The 20,229-nt window shown below is 38.2% G+C and overlaps 1 long non-coding RNA gene across 1 annotated transcript; it reads right to left on the bottom strand.

Moving 5' to 3' along the window:
• Positions 1–788: 788 nt before the first annotated feature.
• Positions 789–1,239, bottom strand: LOC110905285. The gene is made up of 2 exons (XR_002573009.2): positions 1,150–1,239; positions 789–1,047 (listed from the first exon to the last, which is right to left on the bottom strand). It is a non-coding gene; the product is annotated as an uncharacterized LOC110905285 (long non-coding RNA).
• Positions 1,240–20,229: the final 18,990 nt, after the last annotated feature.

The raw sequence follows: 20,229 nt of genomic DNA, 5'->3' as shown, positions 1-20,229 counted from the left end.
TCATATGTATGTTCCTTGGTACACATTTGTGTACTATGTATGGTCTGGTGTACACTTATGTATTAACTGGGTTTAAGATTATTATAAAGTTCAGGTTTTGTACATTTGTGTATTAACAGTATGTAATTGATTCAGGTGTTAAAATGGCTAATGAAAAAACAGGGCATAATGTTACATTTGTTGATGGAGCAAAATTGATGTGCACCCATGCTAACACGCTCCAGGATCATAATGGCTAAAGTATGTTGTGAAGATGTGAGTGCTCCCATGCTAACACGCTCCGCGATCAAGTAATGGCTGAAGCGGTTGCATACAACGTGGCGAATATGCTTAATATTTAAAACGCTGCATGTAGAGAACAATATGTTTATGACAATTTTTTTTTATTTTAACCATATGTGGTTACGTGGTTAGGTTGGTTTTTGTTTTTATGATGGAAACTGGATGTTTGGTTTAGTTTTATTCTAGTATTGGATTAATTTTTGTGGACTAACTGTATATGTGTAAATCCATCAATACTTTTATTACCTCAATTAATAAGAAAACATCTCTGCTTGTTATTATAACCTGTACAGACCACCGTTTTACAATTGACCCATTAAAGAATCTCTAAAGTACATCTGTGTACTTAACTAGAATAAAACTAAAACAACCATCCAAACAATCAACCTGGTGTACACCTGTGTATCGACTGCTTATACACATGTGTACAAAGTGTACAACCTTTTGTTCAGCCCAACTGTTGAATTGATCAAATTACCAGACCCGAATACTCAATCAAAGAATTATGAAGTTTTGAACACCCCATCATTACCAATGGTTTATATTTATAAAGCTGAGATGTGAGTTCAATTAAGGTAATGTATTCACCTACACAATGCACCCATCAAAGCTATTCTTCAAATGGGTGGAAAAACAACTAAAACTCTAAAACCTAAACCTAAAGCGCTAGTGCAATCGCGCAGGAGCTTAAAAAGACGAATTTCCCCTTCGCCATCCAAGTGTTGCTCTACCGTCATGTTCTGCATCATCTCATAACGTATGATCCTGTTGATCACGACGTAAATAGTTTATGATAATGTGGATTACAAAATATTGATATATCGGGAACTGAAGGGTAAATTTGGAAATTAGTCGACAAAAGTGTACCAGATCATCTAGGCGAGGCTCCACAAGAACATAAAGTGGTACCCCATTGAGCTTCCAATTACCCTGTTAGAAACAAGAGGTTTATCAAATCATTTATCATCCATTTACCACTATAAATACAAACAAGTAAACTACCAGATTGATTATAGCTGGGAAAAGTTATTAGCAAATAGATCTAATAATAGTATGCGAAGCGGAACAAATTTGGCAAACTACAAGATTTATGGGTACCTGACAATTTTCACGGGTTGCGAAGCGGAACAAATTTGGCACCAAAAGTTAGTGCAATTGGAGGACCAAATATATACCCTCTAGCTTCAACTCCTGCACATTAGAATCTTACAGTGAGAAAAACTCTATAATTAGTAACAAGAAACAAGTTTCAGGACTATTTCATAGTATCCAAATAACTAAATAGACTTATATTTTTAACATAAAAAACTTTTAACAGCCTAACTTTCTGATGAACAGCCTAACATCGCATAAAAAACAGAGCAACATCGCATATAAACATTTTTGTGGTTGAAAATCGGATGATTAAACAACTATGACAACTTCAATCTGATATTTATACACCCGATGAACGAAACCCTAACTTTCCGATTTCTTATAATTAAAAAGAAGTAGCAAGCATACACAACTGAAAACGATGTACTGAATGTAAACTTACCACTACAGATGGTGTAGATAGAGAATGAGATTGATGTTGATGATGATGATCTGATGATGTTCTAAAACCAAATCGAAGTGTAGGGAGAGAACGAGATTGATGTTGATGATGATGATCTGATGATGTTCTAAAACAAAATCGAAGTGTAGAGAGAGAACGAGATTGATGTTGATGATGATGATCTGATGATGTTCTAAAACAAAATCGAAGTGTAGAGAGAGAACGAGATTGATGTTAAAAAAGATCACGTAAGATATGCAGGGAAATAGGAATTGTAACTGCAATTGGTTTATGGAAAGGACTTAAAAAAATAATTTATTTAATTACAATCTTGCCCTTTTTATCAAGAATTGAAACTAATGGTTGAGATTAGTTCACAAGGTTCACAACCAAAGTCGTTGTTCACTCATGATCCTTATCCTATATATATATATATATATATATATATATATATATAGGGCTTGGCTATACAAGAAACCCCATCTTTTTTAAAAAACTATGCAAACCCAATACCATCCATTGATTATGTTTCATCACACTTGATCAATGGCTCTCATAATTTTGGTAACAATTAGATTTAAAAGAAATGTAATAATACACATTAGTCAACTAGAAGGGCATTTTGGGTAGTATATTTCCTTCTCTTTCCACTGTCTAGTCATATCATCTTTAATGCACCTCTCTTTCTCTCTCTTCATATCCAATTCAAAATCACAATCTCAGCTCTCTCAATTCCCTCTTTCCCAGGACTTTCCCTTCTCTCTACACAACACTTACAACCTGCAAGCCTAAAGAGAGTGAGAGCCGTGAGAGAGAGTACCAGAGAAATCGAAAGAGAAAGAGAGGTCCAGAGAAATCGAAAGAGAGAGAGAGAAAACTGGTGGGTTTCCAACCACCCACGGCAGCAGCAGCGCTGTGGCAGTGGTGTTGTTGACCGTTATGGTTGGGGCAGGGGAGGCGGTAGATGCACGATGAGTGAGGCACGATGGTGGTTGGTGGAAGGTGGTGGCTGGTTCATTCTGGGTTGTTGGTAGTTGATAGCGGCGACAGTGGGTGGTTGTAGAAGGTGGTGGAGGGTGGGTGGTTAGTGGCGCCGGAGTTCGAAACGACGTCGGAGTCAAGATCTAGTAATGGTTAATGTTCTCTCTCTCTCTCCTCTCCTCTGTCTTCAATCAAGATCTAGTAATGGTTAATGTTCATGTATTTTAAATAAATCGAAAACTTTAGGATGAGATTTTTGAACGGAATTTTTTGTTGGTTTGGTTGCTTGTTTGGGGATTTTGATCTTAACAATAATTGTTTTTTTTGTTGGTTTGGTTGCTGGTTTAGCGTTTTGATCTGAACAGTAAGTGTTTTTTTTGTTGGGTTGTTTGATTTACAGAAACAGACCCATAACATGTGTTAAGCACCTGTTAGAATAATATATAACGTGTGTTGATTTACATAAACAGATCCATAAAGATATTCAATTGACAAGCTGATGGATGCGGAGATATTGAATAAGTCAAATCTTTTGGGAAAGAAGTTTTCGTTCGTTTATAACATGTGTTAGTGGTTCATGCTGTAACAGATCCATAAAGAAGTTTTCATGCTGTAACAAGTTTTCGTTCATTTATAACATGTTTAGCACATTTTGGAATGTATAACATGTGTTAAGCCTCTGTTATAATCTTTTTGTAACCTGACATGTATTTATGTATAAGCTAGTGGTTTACAAAACACCATGATGTGTATATACTGATCTAACATGTGTTACAATTTGTCTGTTCGGAACATGTAATTGATTAACTTGTGACAAGGGTGAAAACAGTCGACGGGGGGGGGGGGGGGGATGAGTTTAATGGTGAGCTTAGTTAATATCGTAATATTGTTGTAACCCCACTTGTATACATATGATAACATGTAAGCATCCATTATAACCCGACTTGTATTCATGTATATCAAAAGTGGTTTGCAAAAACACCATGATGTGCATATACTGATCGTAACACGTGTACAAGTTAATATGGAACATACAAGTTAATATTGTAACACCGTATACCTGGGATAACATGTGTTAAGCCTCTGTTATAATCTTGGTTTAACCCAACATTGTGTCATGTATAAGCTAGTGGTTTCTAAAACACTATTAACTTGTATAATCTTGGAACATACAAGTTAATATTGTAACACCGTAACCCGAATTGTATTCATGTATATGAAAGTCACATCCTTTGGGAAAGAAATCTTCGTTCATTTATAAGATGTGTTGGTGGTTCAAGCTATAACAGAACACCATGATGTAACCTGACATGTGTTCATGTATAACATGTGTTAAGCCCCTGTTAGAATGATATATAACGTGGGAAAGAACTCTTCGTTCATTTATAACATGTGTTTGTTTTGCACATTTTGGAATGTATAACATGTGTTAAGCCTTTGTTATAATCTTTTTGTAACCTGACATATATTCATGTATAAGCTAGGGGTTTACAAAACACCATGATGTGTATATACTGATCTAACATGTGTTACAATTTGTCTGTTCGGAACATGTAATTGCTTAACATGTGACAAGGGTGAAAACAGTCGACGGGGGCGATGAGTTTAATGGTGAGCTTAGTTAATATCGTAATCTTGTTGTAACCCCACTTGTATACATATGATAACATGTAAGCATCCATTATAACCCGACTTGTATTCATGTATATGAAAGTGGTTTGCAAGTTAATATGTGTACAAGTTAATATGGAACATACAAGTTAATATTGTATAACGTGTGTTAAGACTTCCAGAATGGATGCATAAACTCCAATAGTAACTTAATAACATAGTATACCTGATATAACGTGTGTTAAGCCTCTTTTATAACGTGTGTTAAGACTTCCAGAATGTGTTAAGTCCATACCGTTTTAACATCATGTACTAGACAAAACAAAATAAGAGTCTCACATTACATATTACTAGTAAACGAAAATACATAGCACTAAGAAAATGGCGGAGCTTCCTTTGAAAATTTGCCTTAGCTTTTCAGCGGCCACCGTTGCTGCCTTAGCTTTTCAGCGGCTACCCTTGCTTTATTGTTTGGGTCGGTCTTGAAACGGTTTGTAAACATGTGGGTGTGCGTATGCCAGGGAAGTTATAAAAATGTGTTTTCATGTCACACGTAACACGTGTTACGTTGTACATGGGTTTCATGTCACATGTAACACATGCATGTCCGAGAAGTTCAAACTATAACACGTGTTAGTTGTGTTGTGCTGCAACATAAACATGGTCATGATCCTTGAGTATATGATCCACGTTTGACGGAACCAACGGTCCCGAGAATTGGATCTTATATCCCTTGTATCCATCACCGTCCTAATAAACAAAAAGATAAGATAACCGTTAAGTCGTTAACCAAACATAAATATTAACACATTCATAGCCAGAAAATCTTTTTTCTCAAATAACATCACAAAAACAGTTACTACGGTTTAGCTGTGAAACAGGAGTTCAGACTATAACACGTGTTACGTTGGTTGTGCTGTAAGACAAACTTGGCTTATCTGTGAAACAGGAGTTCAGACTATAACACGTGTTACGTTGGTTGTCCTGTAAGACAAACTTGGCTTTTCGTTTCTAAAAACAGATGTGCCGATTATTAGACGTCTAAAAATAAAAAATGACAACCATAGATCTATTCAGATCAAAAGCCCAAAACAAATCAACCTAACCAACAAAAAACAGTTACTATTCAGATCAAAAAGCACCAAACAAGGCAACCAAACCAACAAAAGAACAGTTACTGTTCAGATCAAAAATCCCCAAACCAACAAACACATTTTTTTAACACAAAAATAACTAATCCATGGATCAAAATCAAACGAGTTTGTAAGCAAAACAAGTAATCCATGAATCAAAATCAAAATTTATAAACACCAGGAGAATGAAAACCAAACTAAAATCAATAGTATTGAAATTTATTACCTATAAACGTCATTTTTTTTGAAACAATAATAAATGGTATTGAAAAATAATTAATCTTTTGGCAACATTCTTAATTCTGGAAAAAATAAAACCAATTGTGAAGAACGAAAATCAAAGTAAATGACAATTAAAAATCGAAACCAACTTATTATTGACAGGATCATGATTCTTCGACAGTATCTTGGTTCTTCGATTTCTTTTAAGAAATTAACATGTAAAGTTGATTTAGGGGCGTAAAAAAGAAAAAAATAACTCGAACCCATAAAAAAAGGATGAAAAACCTTGATCATTCTTGTCCTCGTCAGTAGGGAACTCGTTGTAAATGACGTTCCCGTCAGTGGGGATCTTTAAATGGAGGTTTTGAAATGGTGGATCTTGAAACCGAAATGAAGTTCAGATATGAAGTTAATGGAAAATGGAGGTTTTGAAAGGGTGGATCTTGAAACACAGAGATGAAGTTAATGAAAAATGAAGGTTTTGAATTGTGGATCTTGGGTTTTGAAAGTAGATTTGGATGTGATGGATATTAATTATTGTCAAATCAAACAGGGGAAGATATCTAAGATAGATGTGAAAATACCATAATGCCCTCAAGGACAAAAAGAATATGATATTTACTATGGACACGTGGCAAAATCTAGACCATGCATTGGGTTTGCAAAGTTTTCTAAAATTCAAGGGTTTCTTATAGAGCATTATCATATATATATATATATATATATATATATATTAAAAACACAATGTAATGAATAGTATTTTTAATATATTATATAATATAATAAAATATTATATATAGTTTTTTTAATAGTTTTATTATTTTAATATTATAATAATTTTTATTTTCTTTACTTTTTAAGTTTGATAAGATTGGTGTCAACCGGTACTTGTATCGAAAATACTGTTCGTTATCAGTACATGGAGGTAAAAACCAGCACCAGCCTGTTACATAAAACGCCAAAAGTCGGCACCGGATTGAGTTTGAAAATCTTTTATTTCAGAGAAATTTGGTACTACTACCCAATACCATTTGCTCATCTCTGATCACGGTACCGTACGTACAACAACGGTATTGTACAACTTTTTTTAGTTTCAAGGGTAGGGATGAGCTCAGTGTCAACTGATACCGATCGGTATTTGTACCGAAAATACCGGTTACGGTACCGGTATATGAAGGTAAAAACCGGTAGCGAACTGGTACCATGAACACTAAAAGTTGGTACCGAACTGGTACTTAGGATCTTTCGGTACCGGTACCCATTGCTATTTGCTTATCTCTTACTGCGAGTTTCTACCGAACAACATCATTATCATACAAGTTTTTTAGTTGATTTTCTTTTTGTTATTTTTTAGTGTTTTAATTTTTCTACATTTTCTTTTTATTATTGTCAGTGGTTCGGTGTGCAACGCGCTCATAGTGATTTCAAACACATGTAAACACATATAAATAACAAAAGAATTTAGCCGCAACACGGCGACGGTTTTTATAACTAGATACATGAATTTTTCAACTTGGTTACTGACGACCTGAATTAACCCGAACCTGACCAACCTGAGCTTTAAATGGTTTGTTTATCAAGTAAGGTTTTTTTTATCCAAAAACCCAAGGAATCCAAAACCAATAGAACGCCTCTACATGGGGTGGTGTTCCTGTGTGGGGAAATGGCCACTTCAACCTCCCCTTCTCATTCCCTAAACTACACTGCCTGCTCTAAGAACATCTCCAATAAAAAAATTCAGAAACACCGAAAATGTGCCAAGTTAAATACAACTTCATATTACACGCATACTTCAATAACTCACACAAAAACACTGCCAAAGTTTTTGTTATATAAAATACTAATTGGAGTGTTTAATTGCTAATAGTTAGGTGCCCCTATTAAACTATTCTAAACTCCTTTTTAACTTTTTATTTCTGCAACTAGATATGAAGTAAGGTAGCATCAATCAAAAAGTAAATGAGAGAAAACCGACAAGTCCAATATGAATCAATACATCAAACATTTACACCATCCGTAGTGGACAAGAATTTGAGCGTTTTTTTGCCCCAACAACTCCCCCAACGCCCATTCAATCACCACCTAGGCATTTTCCACCAAAAAATTACAAGAGGCGTCCCTTTTCCACGACGAAGTTCCAATTTTTTGGCCAATGCATCTCTTTTTGGTTGGCCAATAACAATTTTTGAAGGTTTTTTTTATTTAAATTCTATTACACCCCTTTTAACATAATGTCCACATCCCCACTACACTAATTTAACAAAAACGCCCCATAATGCCCCATTACTGAATAGACTGTCAAATGACACAAAACGTCCAAAGATGGAGTGTCTTCCACTATGCATGATCTTACTAGAAATCTCCTACTCCTTTTATACAAGGTATGGAATAATTAAAAAGCTTCTTTTTAAGTTTATTTTAGTATCAAAATTGTTAAACCTAATCCAGAACCATCGATAAGAATTTGAATTCGACAAATATTAGATAATTTTATAAAAAAATGTTGTTAATAGTAAAAAAAAAAAAATATGAAGTTGATATCGGTGTCGAGTCCCAGAATCCCAGTGGATGTCAACGAGGCTCGTCAACGTTGCAAAGGATCGGTGTCGTCTTCCTACAAAAACGAACACTGTTAGCCTCGCCACGGAGGACCCCGGAGGGGGAATTCGTGACCAAGCTCCGGCGTGAGAATAGGTAACCTGACCGGAGAACGAAGAGCTTATTCTGACGAATGTGAGATCGCCAGAATATCTTCTATGGTGTGAATTCTAGGCTCGGAGCCTTAAAAGATATCCGAAGGAATGTTACGAATAATGTAGTGTGTGTATTTATTGAGAGAAAGTGTTAAATGCTTACCCTTTGCAATGTTGTTCACCTTCCTTATATAAAGGAATCAGCTTATCTCCTTTGAAAAACATCTTCAGATACATCTAACGGTTTCTTTATTTCTTTGGGAGACTTAGACACGTGTCAGAGCCCCAATCGTCCGATCTCTTGGCCATTAATGAGGCTAGCTGCCTCTTGGTACTGTTTCTGGCAGTGAGTTCCTCTTGCCTTTCAGGCAATTAATTTTCATTAGAGAGACAAGATGTCTCCTTTCCCGTCTATTTCGATGGCTTATTTCCGGAAAAGACAAAAGCCCTCTTATCGGGCCTGTTTCGGGATCCCAATCAAGAAAGGAGCCGAAGACGAGACCAAAAAACGTTGAGTGGGCCTCGTCGTCAAGTCATCTCTAGCCCCATGTCACAAGACCTGGGATATGTGAGCCTGGGCTGACTGTCATAGTGGGGTCCTTTAATGATGGTTATTCCCATCAGTCTCCTTGATTCGAGAAAGCAATTTTAATCCAACGACTGGGGATCTCGGTCATATCACACGTGCCCCAAATTGGAAATTGATTTTTAAATCCCTGATATGACGGTTACCGCCCTTGTTAGCAGGCCTCTTTAAAACCCCAGAAGACCTTTCACTTCTCCACAAATGTCCCTCTTTCTTTCTTCATCATTTTCTCCATTTGCTTCTCCGATATTCCGACAATGAGTAGAACGGGATGATCGTTAATCCGTTCCATCCTTACCAAGGAAGACCTTAATTCCTTTGTTAAAACCTAACAAATTACCTCAGAGTTTTCCCCAAGTTTTCCTGGTCTGTATGATCCGGCTGACTGCACGCCAAAGAGGATTGTTCTCTACACCCTTTCATTCTCTTTCTGTGGTGTTTGTTACCCTTTGTCGCCATTCAAGATGGCACTCTTAAAACACTATGTCATCCATTTCTCACAGTTTCATCCTCTTGCTTTCATGAGGATTGTGCATTTCGAACTCTTATGTGCTGCCGTTTCTGGTGAGTTGTCTATATCTCTTTTCAGCATGTTTTATCGGCTCCAATCGGACGGGGACTGGTTTACTTTTGCGAAGCGAAAGGATGGCGTTTCTTTGCCCTGTTACTCCTTCATGTCGACATCCACTTACTTAAAGGAGTGGAAAAACAAGTTTATTTTCGTTTTAGCTTCTACGATTCCAGAATCCCCTTCTTCAAGGGATCCGAAGGCAGTCATCGACGAAAGTGTCCCTACCCTATCGGTGACCGAAACCAATTTATGGAAGAGAATGTATGAACATCCCACCAGAGCCTTCAACTTCCCTAAGGGGATTTTGACTATGGGGGTTCTATGCCCCCTATACTCTGTTCGTCCTAAGGCTTATTGTGAGAAAAAAGGTAATCACTTTGTTTTTGCAATGGCATTGATCAAGTCTTGATTTGTGTCCCTTGTTTTTGATTTGTCTAGTCATCTCTAGTGTATGTTTATATTTGCAGAGACGTCTTTATGGAGTTTACTGCAGGCAGATTGTAAGGGGGGGTCAAATGTGGTTGGTGGTGTGGATAACCCGGATATGGGGAACGTTCTTGAAGGAAATACTCCAGATGTAACGCCTCGTATCTTCGTATTTCTGTTTTAAAAATGTTCGTATTCATATTCTAATTTTAGAAACCTTACGTTTATATTGTAATTTCAATCTCACAATTCAAGGCGTTAATCATAATAAAATTCATATTTTATACATATTTTTATTCACACAACCGATCATTTAAATACGTATTTATACGCAAACCGACCCAATTATACGTATAAACATTTATATGCACTTCCTCAATACTTGAATTATACTTGTATAATTTTTATATACTCAATTACATAATATATACTCAAGAAATACCAATAAAAATATACCAATCATCTTTCCACCTCATCAATCCTCTTCCACCTTCTTTAACCAATCATATTTAATCCTTTTGTGAGGACCGGTTGGTTGGGTTCTAGATTGAACAACTCAGGTCAGATCGATCACTGTAGAAGTGCGGAATCCATATGCGGTGTAGAAGATGAATCAACAACGACTTCTACGTTTAAAGCTTCAATTCTCATTCAAAGATTGTGAAAAGACAAGGTTCCGGTGTGAGTTGGACAGAGCTTCGCCTCAGAGACAACCAAGCAACCGTTAGCCAAAAAGTTCTAACAAATGAACCCCTAGTCTCTATTTATAGGCAAGCTGAACTGGAGATAACATGTCGTCCGATCGGATGGTCATCCGACCGCATGATCATCCGTCCGGATGACACATGTCATCCGGTCGGATGGCCTTCACAATACACGTTTCTGTTCCATTTCTCCCAGTTATATTATAACATTCAAACAAAACTATACATAGACACAAACAGGACAAAATATACCTGCAGGGTTAGTCTTGACAGACACATCTTCAAAGGTAAATTTATCAAGGTTAAACAGTTAAGCAGGGTTTGCTCGGATTTTTAATGATGAAAGTTCATTGAACTTTACATTCAAAGTCTCTTCCACACACCTAGTCTTTGTGTTAAACACTTTATAGGCCTTGGCAGTGGTTGAGTATCCTAGATGGTAACCACAATCTACTTTGCCTACAAATTTTGAAATTGAATCTTTTATGTTTAGAATAAAACATGGGCAGCTAAAGATTTTGAAGTATGAGATCATTGGTTTGATCTTGAATAGAGTTTCATAGGCAGTCTTTTGATGACTAGGGTTGATCAAAACTCTGTTCTGCACATAACAAGCAGTGTTTACAACCTCTGCCCAAAAGGTTAAGGGTAAACCTGAGTCTGCAAGCATGGTTCTAGCAGCTTCAATTAATGTTCGGTTTTGCCTTTCAACCACCTTATTCTGTTCTAGTGTTCTTGAGATGTTGTACTGCCTTACAATCCCTTTTGACACACAGAACTCATCCAACTCCTTGTTTCTAAACTCTATTCCATTGTCACTTCTAAAGATTTTTACTGGCAAGTCAAATTGCTTTTTAACCCGTTTAACAAAGTCTTGCAAGATACCTACAGTCTCATCTTTAGAATGTAAAAAGTAAGTCCACGTAAACCTAGAAAAATCATCTACAATGACCAAACAATATCTTTTCTTTTTCAAGCTCATGATTTTTACTAGGCCAAACAAATCCATGTGCAGCATTTGCAAACACTTGGTTATTTTGGACTCTTCAATGGACTTGTATGAGTTTTTATGTTGTTTACCTTTTAGACAGGAAACACAATGCTCAGAACAAGCAAAGAGTTTTTGTGGAAGACCTCTTACAAGGCCTTGTTTTGAGAGTGTAGTGATAGTCTTAAGATTTATGTGCCCAAGTCTCCTGTGCCATATTCTGTCTCTTTGTTAAAGGAAACTGAGAACAGACAAGCATCAGTCATTGGGTTATCTTTTGACATATCAACTACATACACATTGCCACTCCTTTGAGCAACAAGCTGTGTTTTACCCTCGGCTATGACTTCTTCAATCTTTTTCACCATTTCTGGCCCAACAATCTTACAGTTATCCTTAGTGATGACCTATAACCTTTGTCACTCATTTATGAAACACTAAGGAGGTTAAACTTCAGATTCTCAATAAGATTGACATTCTCAAACTTGAGCTTCCCAGCCTGAACTGTCCCTGACCCCAACACCTTTCCATTTGAATTGCTACCAAAGGATATTGTCACACCCCAACCGATGGCGGAAACATCAGGGCGTGGCACTGAGCGAAACAGATTGTTCAAGAGAATCCACAACAACTATTAAGTTACCAAATCTTTAACGTTAATATCCCATACTACTAACAGATAAAGTAAAAATAGTCATTACAGAAAATAGTCTCAAAAACAAGCAAACTGTTCCGACAACTCAGATTTATTGAATGATGTTTCTAGACCTCCTACTCGTTTAATCACAGCAAACAAAGCATCCTATCAACCTGTCACATACGTTAAAATAAAGTCAATACATAAAATGTAAAGGTGAGTACACAATTTTGAGTAGCATATAGTATAGCGAACGCGTTTACACATAACCAGCATGTAACACGTAGAAAAGTGAATCAAGTAAGCTATCGACAATGACGTATGCAACCGACATGACTGCAAGTGTAGAATGCGCAACACATTATCACCACTACGACCATGTGAAGTAATACCCTTAACAACCCCTATCCACAATAGGTGATGAGTCCAAACTATAGTACTATCGTTGCTAAGGTGTCAGGCAAACAATCACGGTGTAAACATAACATACAAGCATTCATTGAGTCACGTATAACATGTGAGAGAGGTTAGCATATAAAAGTGCGTTAAAGGAAAATGGGTTCGAGTATACTCACAGTATGTGTTTAATAATAAACATAGCCTTGTATGTGACATTTATGCCATTACGACCATCGTACAAATATGAATCCAATGGAATCTTGTGTTTCATTCTTGGGATTTGTATAAATGTGCGTATCATTTGCACATATAAATTGTTGTTCAATTTCGAGCTTTAAATCGCTTTCTGGAAAGTTGTACGCGAACTGATGAGTAAACGTAGTTAGTTTAATGTGACAAACACTCCGGAACAGTGAAATAGGCTTAACATACCTTAAATAACCTCTACATAACTTAGAAATAAGGTTTGAAGGGTTTGGTGTGTCAAAAACAAGTTTATTCGATCGCAGGGACTATTTGCGTCAAACAGCGAAAGTATGCCAATTCGTGTAACATTTGTGCTTGAAATCATTGTGAACAGTTCAGTTATCAATAAAACAATGTTATTGGTTCCCAATGTTTGTTTGTTTATGTTTTACATTTTTCATGTTTTGACTTTTGTTCGATTTTAAACTCTACATCGCTTTCTGGAGAATTATACGCAAACTGGTGCGTAAACGTACTCAGTTTAATGCGACAAATACTCCGGAACATCAACATATACTTAACATACCTTAAATAACCTTTACATAACTTAGAAATAAGTTTTGAAGGCTTTGGTATGGCAAAAACAAGTTAATTCGCCTACAGGGACTAAATTGGACAAACTACGAAAGTATGCCAATTTGAATTGTAACGGACATTTCGGAACATGATCATAAGTTTAACATACCATAAATGTCCTTTACATAGCTTAGAAATAGGCTTTGAGGAGTTCGGTATGCTAAAATAAACTTTTGGATTATTCAGGGGCTAAAAGTGTCAAAAAGTGCATAAGTTTGCACTTTCGCGCATAACTTACGTTCTGAATACATCCGGACATCCAAATATTTATGTAAACACTAAAATATTTTATTTTAGTGTTTGGCATAAGAAAAATCCATTCGTCGCGCAATTTAGATCGTTTTTCGCGCTTATGTGCATTCCGTCGTAATTAACCGAACATCGCGATCGTACGACCAAACGAACCAACATCCGGCATATTTTTGAGCATGTTTCATGTCCACAATGTTTAATCATCATTTTAGGGCCTTAAAGTTGGCTTAACGGGCCTTAAACATGTCGGAAATGGCTTTAAACACCAACAGGGACTGAAACTATCAATTTCCAAAGTTTGTTGCAGATCAGGACACCCAGGCGGGGCGCGTAAGCCCTGTCTGAACCTTACGCGGGCCGCGAGGCCCCCCCAGAAATGCAGAAACTTGTTTTCACAGCTGTTAGCAGCCTTTCAACACTCCAGAGGGCAATGTCTCTTGCAAATCTCTGGGGTTGGGGTCACATTGTGATACCATAGCACTTTGACACTTGTACGGATGAGATTCGAGCACGTAAATCGATAAACAATCCTAACGGTCTTGCATATCCTATAAATACCCCCCCATTCTTGCAAAAACCCACAAATCTGATCTAAAAGCTCTAAGTTGAAGCCATTGCTTCATACCTGAGCTCCTGGATCAACATTAGCTTTCGGGGACCTTTCGTAAGTGTTCTTTCGTTCTTTTATCGCTTTTCGAGTCCTAAAGTCAAACTATGTTTGGCTTTCTGTGTTGATCAGTTTATGGTCAACACGAAGTTCGTTTGAACTTCATAACATGAGCGTGATCACGATGGTTATAGTCCATAGTGACTATACCTACTGATTACCACGTTATCTAGGCTCAGTGACGAGTCGTAGTTTCGGCCAAAATGCGCGTTCTTGCGTTTTTTGTAACCAAACTACTCATAGGTATCAAAACCGTTTGTTCTAATACCAAACCTATTTTCTAAACTTAGTTAAGCATTTTTTAACATGCTTAGTTCGTCACTTTTAGTTTAGTGCTTATATAGGGTCGTAAGGTAAGCGATCTAAACAATCGCTTATACTTTCGAACCCGACCCGTTTGGTCGATCATTAGGATCCGACCAAATGCATTAGGTGACCATAGTTGTATAGGGAATAACCTTTCGAGGTTATACCTTATGGTCACGACGTTTCTTTAGTTGTATGATAAGTAGTTTATATTCCTTAGGTAAATTACCAAAATGCCCTTTTTACGCCAAATTTCATATTAAGCATATGTAATGTCACACCCCCAAAATCCACATGCGGAGTATCACCGCTTGGAGGCGTGACTGACCAGGATCAAGCCACCAATCATATTGAACATGTAAGTAATAAGTAAAAGTAAATGTAATTCAACCAAACCAATATGAAAGGTGTTCAAAACATTAGTATAATATCAACGTTTAGCAGAACCATAAAAATAAACCCAACATAAGTATAAGTATGAAATGTCCTAATGTTTAATCAAAGCATTCAGGATCCTTGTCCACAATGACCGCGCCTCCCAGTGCAAGCTCCAAGTGTACCTAATGACCTGCAAGGCATGTAACAGAGAGTCAACAACTAGTTGAGGGAGTTCACAGTGGGTTGTTTTGAAAAAGTGTTCATTTTGTAAACTGTTTGTTTGTTTAGTAACCCATGTATCGTTTATAATTACATCGCGGCCCTCCAGGCATGTTTGCGAAGATTAGTGGGAGTTTCCCATGTATTGTAGACTAGTTTTATTTGTATCGCGGCCCTCCAGGCATGTGTGCGAAGTTTAGTATCAGTATCGCGGCCATTCCAGGCATGTGTGCAAAGTTTAGTATCAGTATCGCGGCCATTCCAAGCATGTGTGCGAAGTTTAGTATCAGTATCGCGGCCATTCCAGGCATGTGTGCGAAGTTTAGTATCAGTATCGCGGCCATTCCAGGCATGTGTGCGACGAGTAGTGGGGGCTTCCCCATGTATCACTAGTCTAGCAATATCTATGGTGACCTTTCCCAAATGAGGTCAGTAGTACGTAATTCCCATAACCATGTAAGTACAAACAATCAATCAATCGCATTCCCTACCCCGGGAATCCCATGCCTTGTTAAGAGTGTGAACTCACCTTGGTTTGCTCGGTATGCTAAAGTATATGCTCACCGTTAATCAATCAAGTCCTAAAGTGCACGTATAAATAATCAGTTTATGTTCACCAAATTCACGTGTGCTTAAACAATCATAGTGGTATAGAAGCAATGATCACAAAGTAGCAAGTATTCAAAATCATACAAGTCAAACGTGTCTTCTAACAGCAGTTAACTAACCTGGTTAACATTAACAGAATTAAGTCAAGTTACTGTGCCAATTACCCATTCAGCGAAACACCCTCTGTTTCGCCGTGAACCCCCTCTCCGACGAAACACTTTTGTTTCGTCATATTCATTTCGTCGTACATGGTCTCGGCGAAACATTTGTGTTTCGCCATGTTCGTTTCGTCGAGTTTAGTTTCGGCGAAACACATCTGTTTCGCCTTCACCTATGTTCCGTCAGGGATATCAGTTACGTTAATCTTAACAGTTAACACAGAAAACCCTAGTTGCCGTCATACAAAGTCATACAGTAAATCAGAAATCATCGATCTCATGGACTACAATTGGCACATAGCAATCATACGTTAATCATCAAATAATTAAACATAATTCTAACTCTTAACATCCGATTAATAAAACATCCGGCCCATTCACATACAATCACGGTATTAGATTGAACAATATCAGTAAATCTATTTCAGTTTGACAACGACATGCATCCCGATTAAACATTAATCAAATCGTTAATTATCGCCGACAATCCCTATACTATACCAAACGGTTAACAAGACATCATGATAGTCACGTATTCACATCCATTCCAGAAATCAAACAAGCATATACACGAACATATATAAAGAAATCAAAGGATAAAGAAACCGATTTAACGAACACGCACTAACCGAGATATCCGGAACGATAGTTTGATCGCTAGAGAGGGCTTGGGAGAACACAGAGCTGCCGACACCCTTAGGGGTTTCTAGGGTTTCGACATTTGTCAAATGTTGTGAAATAAGAAGTCGTTTCACGTTAAATATCCGTCATTACGTATTGGGCCCGAACTAGGCTTTGGCGAAACTGGGCTCGGCGAATCACCCATTTCGTCGGACATGCTTATGATGAAACAACTTTGTTTTGTCAGCATGAGGTATGGCGAAACACTCTTCTGTTTCGTCGTATGGACTATGGCGAAACACACTTGTGTTTCATCGAGTTGTTCAAGTCACTTTATATATAAATCACATAGCATATCAGACAATCATCCGAATTATAATCCAGTGTACAATTACAAAGCAAACAAGTCAAGCAAGTAAACAACTGAACAGTCAACGTGCAATAAATGCGAAAGTGGAAATCTCAGAAACTCGAGTTGTCACATTATCCCCAACTTGAAAGAAATTTCGTCCCGAAATTTAGCATGCGGTTACTGAGGAAGCTAGGTAAGTTGTATCGTTTACTGGTTTTCCTGGGGTGTTACATCATCCCCCCGTTGATTTGGAATTTCGTCCCAAAATTCTGTAGTAGCTTCAGCCTCAGTAGTAGTTGCATTGTTCTCGAACAACTGGGGATATTTGAGTTTCATTTGGTCTTCTCGTTCCCAGGTGAACTCTGGGCCACGACGGGAGTTCCAACGAACTTGAACAAGAGGTATTCTAGTGTGCTTGAGGACTTTAACATCCCGGTCCGTGATTTCAACAGGTTCTTCGACGAAATGTAATTGTTCGTCGATAGTGAGCTCCTTCAAAGGAACTATGAGGGTTTCATCTGACAGACACTTCTTCAGATTCGACACGTGGAAAACGTTGTGAACTGCACCGAGTTCAGCTGGTAGATTCAGTCTGTAGGCCACTTTGCCTATTCTTTCTGTGATTTCGAACGGTCCGACATAACGCGGATTGAATTTGCCTCGTTTACCAAAACGAACTACACCCTTCCACGGTGAGACTTTGAGTAGCACTCGATCCCCAACTTGGAACTCGAGCGGTTTTCTGCGCCTATCAGTGTAGCTTTTCTGACGGTCACGTGCAGCCGCCATACATTGTCGTATTTGTGCAATCTGTTCGGTAGCATCTGTGACAACTCGAAACTTAGAACCTTTCGTCGTATCTTGATGTAACTTGCTTGAAACGTTATGCGATTAGTTAACTTGTTGATTCAATGAATGACCTAAGTGAAATTATGTGATTATGTGTTATGCTTGTATGTATGAGTGTGATTATGTGAACCGACACACAAGGACACGACTCGAGACCATGCGGTCTCGAGTGAACAATGAAACAGTGGGCCGGATGGGCCACGCACCTCATTTTAACCCAACCGAAACCCATTAGGGTGCACCATGTGGAACTAGTATTTATATCACATTCCTAGCCATCTTTTCCATTTTCTTGGGCAAACCATACACACCCTCCTACACACACACTCCCACACTCTCTCACTAAAACCCTAGAGATCAAACTTCACATTTCCTCTCCTTCTTCTCGGATTCAGTCGGCATCAATAAGGACTCGGTCAAGCTCATCACCAACACCCGGACACTCCATTTTATTCATCTTCTTTACCATCTCGGTGCCTTTCGCAATCGGTTAGTGTTTCTAGTTGCTCACTAGGTGTTTATGTGACTAATGATGCTACTTGCCTTGATGAAATAGCATGATGATGTTCTTAATGTGTATGATGATGATAATCGGTTAGCATGTCTTGATTTCGGAAATATTGCATGATGGGTTAATGATATCTTGTGTTTAAATGAGATTTAAACCATTAGATGTTAATGTTCATGAAACCGGCTTGCATATGTGTATTAGATAGTATCATGTTAATCGGATTAGTGTAGGGTCGAGTTGAGGTGTTATGTGATGATTGAAACCATTAGATGAGTATGTTTAAGTGTTTTGATTGTTGTTCATGTTATGACCATTATCAATGCTAAAAACCCTAAAATGTGATGAACAAGTTTGATGATCAACATGAACATGACTTGAATATATGAAGAACTTGTTGAGTATGATATGAATGTGTTATGAATATTTGAAATCTGATTGTTTGATCCATTTTGGTTAATAATTAGACAAGAAAACATGTTTAGTGGATAGTACACAATTATTGCATGAAATCAAAACTCTATTGGATAGTACACTGTGCAGAATCAGCAGGTGTCCAGTCGAGACCTTTGGTTTCGACTCAAGACCATACACATGATAACTCGAGAACATCGATTGCGACACAGGTTGCGAGTCGAGAACCCCTAGTCTCGACTCGAGACCACACCTGATCATCACACAAACATCATGACCCGAGACCATGCTTGCGAGTCCGGTTGCGACTCGAGACCAATACATGCATGACCCGAAACCACCTCAGTTGCGACTCGAGATCTTATAGGCTACAACTCGAGACCGCACAATCTCGACTCGAGACCATATGCATGTACACGCTATTTGGACTTCCACACTGTTACGGGCCTAAGTAATTGGGCCGAACGAATGAGCCATATGTGCTACTGTTAATTGAGTATGTTGTGCACTGTTGTAGAACTGCCATGATAGACGTGTATGCCATGATCGTTACTTGAGTATGAATACGTGTGGAAAATACGTGCACTACCTGGGTTGAACCTGACTTGAGTGGTATCTATGTTAGGACGTAGTTGACCACTTACAACTTGATTGACTTTTCTGTGTATCTGCCGAGCAAACCAAGGTGAGTTCACACCCTCTACAAAGCATGGGATTCCCTGGGTTGGGAATGGGGTTAAGGAACGTAGATTCCTCGTCCTCCTTGGGTAGGACAACAAGGATTCAGGAAGGTAATTCCTCGTCCTCACGGACAGATAACTCGTACTAGACCAAAACTCTATCACGAAGTCCCTCCTTTTATATCGACTTAATCGCCGGGCCAATGGCGAGCGGGTCATTAGTTAGATAGCGCTATTTAGGTCTGACAAACCTCACACCGTGCCGCAGAGGACGGGCGTGAACTGATGGATCTGGGGCACGTCAATGATGATAGACATTGACAGTTTCAGGGCACATAAACATGACTACAGTCAGCAGTCGATATGGTAACGAGTCTAGTGTATACATGGGGTAGCCCCCACGGCCGAAATGCCAGATAACTAACACGGGGTAGCCCCCACGGCTGGAATGCCAGAGTAACCGGGAATAAACAAGTCACGTTTTGCAACTATGGGGTAACCCCCATGGCAGGATGCCAGATAAAGGAAAATGTTTTCGAAACAACTTAAAACGAACACCCAACCGTGAACTCACTCAACTTGTTGTTGACTTGTTACTACATGCTTTGCAGGACCATAGGTACT

The sequence above is a fragment of the Helianthus annuus genome, chromosome 2 (assembly GCF_002127325.2).
Source record: "Helianthus annuus cultivar XRQ/B chromosome 2, HanXRQr2.0-SUNRISE, whole genome shotgun sequence".
Taxonomy (NCBI): Eukaryota; Viridiplantae; Streptophyta; class Magnoliopsida; order Asterales; family Asteraceae; genus Helianthus; species Helianthus annuus.
Note: the sequence above shows the minus strand (reverse complement) of the source record. Positions and strands in the feature narration are given on the sequence as shown.